This window comes from Canis lupus, chromosome 12, assembly GCF_011100685.1.
Source record: "Canis lupus familiaris isolate Mischka breed German Shepherd chromosome 12, alternate assembly UU_Cfam_GSD_1.0, whole genome shotgun sequence".
NCBI classification, from domain to species: domain Eukaryota; kingdom Metazoa; phylum Chordata; class Mammalia; order Carnivora; family Canidae; genus Canis; species Canis lupus.
Window position 1 is genome coordinate 70785745 of NC_049233.1, and position 9269 is coordinate 70795013.

Here is a 9269-nt window from a genome sequence, read left to right on the forward strand (position 1 = left end):
TAGAACCTACGTCTTATGGTAACGAACACCCGGCGCAACACCCACACGTACGCACACGTATACACAGACCAGCCCGGGGTCCTGGGCCCGTTATGCTTGACCGTCGGTGACGACGCTAACAGCGGTATCGATTACGAGTTCCTGAGCCTTGACCGCGCACCACCCTCCCTGCTACTCCTTTCACGTACCGCATCATATGGAAATCCGGAATTGGCATTTCCACAACCACGTAAGAGAATATTACTAAGATACAGAAAGGGTAAGTGATTTACCCAAGATCCCACAGCTCATAAAACCTGAAGCGGGGCCTCTAGTTCAGGCGGCTCTGGCTCCGGTACTTGTACCATAAAAAAACACCTTATTTATGTTGCGGCACATGCAGAAATTGTGATTTTTTTTTCTTCCATTGACTTGAGCTAGTTAGCCACAGGCAGAGAGATTATGGTGACATGTTAACATGTTCAAACATAGTTCTCCAAACCATACATTTAGTAAGATTGTTAATATTTACGATAAGACAGTCCTGCGAGCTCATTAGCAGTGTAAAGATTCTTTTGCTTAATGTTCATTACGTCTTATATGCTTCTTTTTTTTTTTTTTTTTTTAAATTAAAGGTACAATTACGGCAGTTTCCCTTTGGTCGACCTCTAGATTTAAACACGTTAATGAGTTTGTTATTTCACCCTCCTTATGCCCTCCTCTTCCTATCTCAGGCCATTCAGTCTCATAAGGATTATTATTCCGCGGGGTTTCGCAGACAGTAATGTCCTGAGATCATGAGGAAGGAAAAGGTCTATTCCATATTAAATCACAGTCTTGCAACTATGCAATATAAAGACTTTTTTTTTTTTTTTAACCTCTGGACTATCATCTTGTAGCATATTCTGTATCAATTCACATAGTAAACATTAATTGGATGCCAACGGTATGCCCTGTGCATCAGAACAGATTAAGGCTCATTTCACCCTTTCATAAAAAACTCCCGCTCCTTTGGCGAGTACCAGCAAGTGACACATAACATCGACCTCTACACGAGAAGTTCCCATTATAAGGATATTATGGGAAACATAAAACATTCAGTACCAGAGCCTCTGAGCTATTAAAACTACTTAAATACAGCATCCGTCCTTAAGTTACCTAATTTAAAAGTAGCTGAACCTAAGGAAATCATCAAGCCCATTAAAACCTACGTGAAGTCCCAGCCCCGCTCTTGCTCTAGCTCAGGCTACGTCGGTGCTTCAGGACAACGGCCTTCCTGAGGACTGCCTTACGAATTCGCTCAAAGTTGAAAACTGTGGCACATCTCGGTTGCCAGGATGTACCTGTCATATGACCTAACTTGCTCCGCACTCGGCCCCTGTTCAAGTGCACTTGCCCCGGCATCCGTCCTCGAGCAGCGGCACCACGCGGTGGACGGCCTGGCCTTGACCGCGGCCTCCGCCGCCCGGGAGCTGCCGAGCCCGAGCCCCTTCTGCGGCCCCCTGCACCTCACTTGGCTCGTCTTCTCAAGGCCAGTAAGGACGTGCCCCCTCTGTGAAACGGGGCGGAGCGGGGTGCCTGGGTGCCTAGCGGGATTCGGTGAGTTAATGCTGGGAGAATTCTTTGGACGGCGGCAGGCACATATTAAACATTACGATGAGAGCTTCTGGATTAAGTTGTTCAAGAAAAGAAAAGGGGTGAATATGCTCCAATTTTTAACATCAAAGCATGTGAGCATTTGTCAATACCATTCTCAAAAGGATGCTGACTCCACGAACTACGCATGCCACAAAGGAGACCCTCTTCCTGTTATGTAGAGTTATCGGGCAAAGCACAGAAATATGCGGAAACATAAATGAATAAAGATAAGCTCCATGTGTATGCATATGAGTATATATGCGTGTATGGACCTAAAAGCATAGGTGTACCCATGTAAAACCTCCCCACCTCCCATTCATAATCTAGGTCAAGTGGGCTAACGGCAAGCCAACTCTTCAATCACCTCTTAAACTGACATAGTTGCCTTTCATAAAACTTTAAAAAAATATATGGAAAACAATCCATTGTACCAAACGTGAATTAAGACATGATAATGGAGCTTGCACAGGAGATCTATAAAGTTGCATTTATCCTACCTATACCTTCTGTGGACCTCCAGATACCATCATTTGCTTCCACTTTTGTGAGGTGTTAGCTGCTCTGAAATATTTTTGACTTAGATCAGTGATTTTTTTTTAAACGCAGTTATAAATGTCTTGCTTTAACTGTACTTCTGCTATAAAGGTTAGGGAAACATCATGACTCTCAGAAACTAGCACTGATCCTAGAGGGACCAAAATGTATCAACAATGAGAGTAGATTCCGGGGAGGGGGAAAAAAAATTACACTTGTGCTGGTTTTAAAGAATTCATCTTAAATTTGCAGAAAAAGTAAAATGTAGGTTTTTTTCTATATAGTAGCAATTTAGGTCATGTGGAGAGTTTAACCAGTTATTTCAGTTCTGAAGTTTCCCTCCTACCGAAAGCGGATAAACCCTGAAAGAAGATGAATCTGTGGTTTGAATAGTTAGTCCCTTAACTCAACTTGGTCTCTTCTTTCAAACTATTTATCTTTTCTGAAAGAAAAAAAAAAAAACTATAAGTCCATTACCAAACAATAACTCCTCACCTAACTGCACTAACCGCGAAATATGAAGGTACTTGAATAAAGTATCACAAAGAAATCCCAAAAAAGCCACGCCTATAAAAACCAATCAAATATATAAGCATTCCCATAATTCCAATGGCACAAACCTAGCGGTACTGCTCACACTCTATTCCCAGAGTTGTTAGCATCATTTTTAGCAAGAATTCCCTTCCCTGCCAGCTCCCTTTACTAGGAAGTTATCTTGAGAGTTATTTCACTCATGAATGAACGTCCCTAAAATAAAAGACCATCCTGCCAGACATGTCAAGAGAGCTAAAGAAAATTCTCGACTAGAATTTCCGTAAGAGGGTCTCCTTTTCTTAAATAATCTTAAGCGACCTTTTTTTTTCTAAATAAAAATAACTAACCTGCTCTTTGACATAGGATCGCATTTGTCAGAGTCGTTACAGCTTCTGAGACTGTAAAGAGAAAGAAAGGAGCAAAATATATGCTGTGTTCTATGAATCCGAGGGCACTTTCTCAATGCAACAGGAACATTTGCATTTACTCATAAATGAATACTAATGACGTAGCGGGTCTGGCACGGCTCCACAGAAATCACACGCGGAAAGCTAGAGCAGGGCATGGATGCTGCTATTTCTCCAAAGTATCCAGACAAAGAGCAAGACGAGTAAAGTCAGCATCAATTCTCTGAGGTTGAGTCACGGCTCCGGGAGGTGGTGCGTTAAGAATAGTGATCGATTTTAGGGTGAAAGCAGCGAAGTTGGCCGGTTAACGTGTCTCGGAGGATTTTTGAGTCAACCGCTCTTTGTTGACCACCTACTTTGGGCAAGACGCTGCTTCCCCCAAGTAAGCCCCTGATCTTGCAGTTCTTTTTACACAGTGTAGGAGGAAGCATCCTGCTTCTACCGAAAATCCTTCCTTGTTATTTAAAATAACATCCAGCTTAGCTTTGCATATGCGTGTGTGCTCAGGCGCTCAACAAATACTTTTTGAATGAGTGAAAATTCAGTGAGTAAGAAGGTTATTCATTCAAAAACATCTGTGTACGCCAGCGAAAAAGGAAGGACAATGATGAAAGCATAATCAAAACACTGGAAGGAGCACCTCCTCACAAAGATGCCGAAAAGGGAGCAACTTCCAGTATGAACATCGAAGCATCAGGTCTGGCTTCACCTAGAAACCACCATCCTAGCGCCTCTGTGCAACTGCGTTAAATACTAGGCTCACCATTTCCCCCGTAAGTTGATGTAGCACCTATCTGAAAACAAGGGTTAAGGAGCATTTTTTTTTTTTCATTTCTCCTTTTAAGAGCTCCGTTCGGAGAAATCGCTAAGGGCAACTTTAAAAAAAAAAAAATCTGCTACATCATTGATATCAATAAAGTATCATACCTTAAAATACCTTTTACAAACAGTCCTGATATCCAAATGCGTGATCTCCTTCCTTACCTCCACTTCAACTTTTTCTTGGAACAGAAACCGAACACCCTGGAGATAAATGGAAACGGCCACATTTGTCTAAAAAGCCCTGAAATATGTCAAAACTACTGAGCAAAAGCTTTCAGAAGCGCCGCGCCGGTAGCACTTCCAGCAAACCTGCCTGGAAAGGGGCGTCTTTGGAGCTAGATCGACCCCCCACTGCCGCCACCCCGGCCTGGCCCTGTTTGCTATTTATCAGACCAAGTTTACATAAATCAGGGAAGAGTTACAGTGCAATTAAATGCATCCACCAAGTAATATGATACAAAGCACTTTGCAAATATTAAACCTCCCCTGAAGGGATCAACGTTTTCCAAGAAGAAGGTGGTTCTGCGATGGACGGAGGGGGAGGCGGGGGCAGGCCCGGGGCCGCCGCTGTCCCGCGCGGGCGCCCTCCGGCCTCGGGAGCCAAGCCGGGAGCGCAGCCAGCGAGGCGCGGGGGCTTGCTCGCGGGTACCTGAGCCCAGGTAGGGGCGTCCGGGCCGAGTCGGCGCTCGCTCGGGGCAGCGGCGCGGCGACCCCACGACCTCCTGGCCTCTGCGCCCGCGACCGCATCCGTGTCGGGGTGTGCGCGCGTGTGGCGGGGGCTGGGGCCGCCAGGGAGGGATGGGGCCCGGGGGAGGGATGGGGTCCCGAGGGATGGGATGGGGTCCGGGGAAGGGATGGGGTCCCGAGGGATGGGATGGGGCCCGGGGGAGGGATGGGGTCCCGAGGGATGGGATGGGGTCCGGGGAAGGGATGGGGTCCCGAGGGATGGGATGGGGCCCGGGGGAGGGATGGGGTCCCGAGGGAGGGATGGGGTCCGGGGAAGGGATGGGGTCCCGAGGGAGGGATGGGGTCCGGAGGGATGGGATGGGGTCCCGAGGGAGGGATGGGGTCCGGGGAAGGGATGGGGCCGCCAGGGAGGGATGGGATGGGGTCCGGAGGGAGGGATGGAGTCGCCAGGGAGGGATGGAGTCCCGAGGGATGGGATGCGGCCGCCAGGGATGGGGTGGGGCCCCAAGGGATGGGGCCGCCAGGTAGGAGGGATGGGGGTCCTGTGGGATGGGATGGGGCCCCGAGGGATGGGGTCGCCAGGGAGGGATGGGGACCCCAAGGATGGGATGGGGCCGCCAGGGAGGAATGAGGTCGCCAGGGATGGGGCCCCGAGGGATGGGGCGCCCCCGGCCCGCAAGTTCACGGGGCCGCAGTCCTCCTGCGGCCGCGGCCCCCAGCCCCCAGCCCCCAGACTCCGGCCCCCGGACCCCGACCCCCGGACCCCGACCCCCAGCCCCCGGCCCGGGCAGCCGGGGCGCGACCCCCCAACTCTGCGGAGCGCGGCCACCGCGAGGTGCCGGCCTCCCCGAAGCCCCGGCGCAGCGCCCCGACGACCGCCGTCCTCCGCGCCCCGCAGCACTCGAACCCCGCGCCCGGGGGCCGCCTCGGGGGAGCCGGCGCGGTGCGGCGCGGCGCGGCGCGGAGGAGGGCGCCCCCGAGCCCCGGGCCCCGCTCCCGGCGTGCAGGGCCGCGCGGCCGCTCACCTGGGTCCCCGGCGCGGCTCCCGCAGTCCCGGCGGCACTTGGTCCCGTAGTTTCGGAAGCCGGGGCGCGGGCGCGGGCGCGGGCGGGCGGGGCGGGGCGGGGCGGGGCGGAGCGGGGGGCGGGGGGCGCGGGGGGGCGCGGGGGGGCTCAGGGCGCGCGGCGCGCGGGGGCGGGGGCGGGGGCGGGCGGCGGGGGCTGCAGGGGCTGCAGGGGCTGCAGGGCGCGCTCCCGCGGCGCAGGCTCGCCCAGGCCCGGGGCCGCCGTGCGGGGGGCGGCGCGCATCCTCCCGGGCCCGCGGCGCCGAGGGCCTCCGGGCAGCAGCGCTCCGGGCCGCGGGGTCCCCCTCCCGGCGGCGGTCCCGGCCCGAGCTCGGCTGCGGGCGCGCGCGTCTGGGCGAACCCGGCCCCGCCGGCTGCGGACTGGCTGCGGCCCCCCCGCCCCTCCCTCCTCCGCGCCCCGCCCCGCCCCGGCTCCTCCCCCGCCGGGCGCGCCCCGCTCCCAGAGGCGGGCCGCAGCCGCAGCGCGGGGCGGGGAGGTGCGGGGGCGGCGCGGGGGTCCCCCCCGGAGGGCGCAGGCCGGGACCCCGCGGGAGCCCCGGGGGCGGGGGGCGGGGGGAGGCGGGGGCGGGGCGCACAGGTGCGGGGGGCGGGGCGGGGCGGGGAGCGGGGGGGGGGGGGGGGGCGGCCTGCTGTGCGCGTCCCGAGGCGCAGGGGGCGATCACCGCCCGGCTGCCAGCCCGCCCGCCCGCCCGCCCGCGCCGACGCCCCGCCCGCGCGCAGCCCAACCCGCAGCCCCGCCGCGGCCGCCGAGGCCCGGGAGGCGCAGGTGCAGCTCCCGCCCCCCCGCCCCCCCCGCCCGGGACCCCGCGGCCCCGCGGCTGCCCAGCGGCTCCCACGCCCGCCCAGGCGGGAGGCCCCGGAAAACTAACGACCCCCGCCCCCCCCCCGATTGATGAACTTTCCTCTCTCCGGAGTTTCCTTGGAAATAATAATAATGATGATAATAATAATAATAAATAATGACGATGATGATGATGAGCAACGCCCCCCCCCAGCCCCATTTGGCTGCTGGGGCTTCAGCCCTCTTGCTAACTCAGGTGCAGGTGCAGGTGCAGCACACGGACAAGTCTGGGCCGCGCATCCCACGGCCCCGCCCCCGCCGGCCTGTCTGCATCCCAGGGACAGTCACAGCGGCCCCGGGCGGGTCCCCCTGGGGCCGCAGAGGAGGCTCCGCGTAACGAGATGGGTGACAAGGGCAGAGATGCTCCCTCCGGCATCCGTGTCTTTGTATCACGCGGACTCCAGCCGGTCAATGCAGGCGATCCGAGGAGGAAAGGTCGGACGCCATGGGCATGGGCATGGGCATGGGCATGGGCATGGGCGCGGGCGAGGCGCCCTATTTGCAGCTTCGCCTTCAACAGCCGGCCCGGCCCCTTCCCACAGGCCTGCTCTTAGCATCACTTTGGAAGCTCCTGCGCTCGGATCCCAAACTGCACTTCATGTAGACTGTCAGGGCCCAGCCTGAAGGACAAAGCCGCCGAGTTCTAGAAAGGGATGACTCACGTGTCAGGAAAAACTTATTTACCAACTACTCGGACAAACTGATAAGCTCAGCAGCCACGGCACAACGTATGTTGTGTGATATTATTTGAGCAGGAGGGAGAATGGCTGTTTGCCAGGTATGTGATCCGTTAACCTCTTCAGCTCATTGTTGGCAACAATAGCCTAGGATCGCATTCTTAAGTTTGAAAGACCAGGGGTTGGTTTTTCTCCCCCCTCTCAAAATCACAATGCCACATGATAGTCTAAAAGAAACCTCAAACAATAAAAGTAATAAGAAAGGAAGCAACACAATTGGCTTTTTTCTCCGAACGAATGTTGCTGTTCTGTTTTTCTCCAGGGGGAAAATGCTGATAAGCAATAAAGTCCACAAAGGCCTGACAACAGATTTTTGAAGGACGCCTCCCTTCATCTGTGAGTCCTCCCAATTAGTGGACTTTATTTAAAAATGTTAATATTATCTCCCTATGGGTGTTTGTTCTTTCTTTGTCTTTTGGTGCCAGGAAGATTACAGAGAAGGACCAGGGGGTGAGTGAGAGGAGTCTGGCTTCTCATAATCTGCCTTGCTCCGGGTTTATGTCCGGCAGGAGAGGAGCACTCAGCAGCCGGTGCTTCTCAGCAAGCCCGGCCTCTCCTCGGAGGGTCCTTGGCTCCGTAGCTGATGCCGGGCATGATAGTCAAGTGAGTTGGCCTAGTGTGTGCAAGACCCCACCTCGGGCTGGGAGCGGCTACAGACCCAGAAACTGAGAGGCAAAGAGCCCTTGGAGAGGGTTTCCACCTTGCCTACGGTCGGAGGATTCCATCGGGGTGTTTGCACCTTATTTGTGTGCGGCTCTTCAACTCCCACGGGTATCCCAGCCTTCCCGCTTGCCGGGTGGAGGGCGGCGGTGGGCCGGGCGGGGGGAGTCTAACATACTCACTAGTAACATTTTGGTACTGTGTTGGATTAAAACTAAACACCAGGCAAAGTAGCACATCCAAAACAATCTTTTCGAAACCCAGTTTTGAAAACAGTCATAGATTCTGGTTTGGTTTTGTACCGAAGCCAAAGAAAGCACAGTTAATGAAAATATTTAGTTAGAGTGATCATTTGGTGGAGATTTTTTTTTTTTTCTGAGCATCACCACACTCTCTTGTCTCATAGAGACTCAATGTTAAATAGTGTTTGGCTTATAGTTTATTTTATTTTTTTTTAATTTTATTTATTTATTCATAATACAGAAAGAGAGAGAGAGAGGCAGAGACACAGGCAGACGGAGAAGCAGGCTCCATGCCGGGAGCCCGACGCAGGACTCGATCCCGGGACTCCAGGATCACACCCGGGGCCAAAGGCAGGCGCTGAAGCGCTGAGCGACCCAGGGATCCCCGGCTTATAGTTTAAATGGAGGCCGATCCTTTCAGTTATAGCATGGAAGTATTTGTCATTGTAGGAAAGAGGGGATAGCCATCTTTTTTTTTTTCCCTTTTAACTAGCCAGGCGCTGACATCTAGATAAAAAGTTGGATGAGCAAATAGTCGTTCAAAGAACCCCTCTCTGTACCCACAACCAGAAATGAAAAGATGAATAAGAAGCTCAACCTCAGAGGGCAAGCTCAGTAATTACTAGGGTTATAGATCCATCCTGTTGGCCTGCGGTCCTTCCCTTATATGGAAATGAGTCCCTGAACCTACATCTCTGCACTCTTATCACCCTATTTGAGTAAGTCTTGTATGAAAGTTGTGATTTTTGCATTGTGGTTGGAGTCCTGAAGGTGTAAGGCCACACACACGTGATTGTAAGGGAAGCGTTTCTTATGGAAGAAGTAGTCCACAGGACAGGTGTCACAGGCTATAAAGATGGTAAAGCGGATTTAACCTCCTCTAGGTTTAGACCAACAGAAGCAAGGCAGCATGCGAGCCGCACATGCAATTTCAAATATACGGTAGTTAAACAAGTAAAAAGACACAGGTGAAATTAATTTCAATTATATAGCTTATTTAAGCTTAAATATTTAAAATATTACAATTTTAACATAAGAGAAATATTAAAAAGTGTTAATGAAATATTTTCCCCTTTTTTCTGCATTTTAATAGAATGGCTCCCA

General features: G+C 53.4%; 1 protein-coding gene across 6 annotated transcripts in view; it reads right to left on the reverse strand.

Annotated features, from left to right (window-relative positions):
- Window positions 1–5714, reverse strand: part of HS3ST5 (heparan sulfate-glucosamine 3-sulfotransferase 5) — a 251137-nt gene extending 245423 nt beyond the window's left edge. The window contains exons 1-3 of one of the 6 annotated variants that reach the window (XM_038555003.1): window positions 5627–5690; window positions 4020–4115; window positions 3033–3083 (exon numbers count right to left, since the gene is read on the reverse strand). The gene's annotated coding sequence lies outside the window, so the exon portion shown is untranslated. Of the gene's footprint in view, window positions 1–3032; window positions 3084–4019; window positions 4116–5626 lie in introns of those variants that run through there. The other 5 variants (XM_038555004.1, XM_038555009.1, XM_038555002.1 and 2 more) reach the window with 5 other exon arrangements.
- Window positions 5715–9269: the final 3555 nt, after the last annotated feature.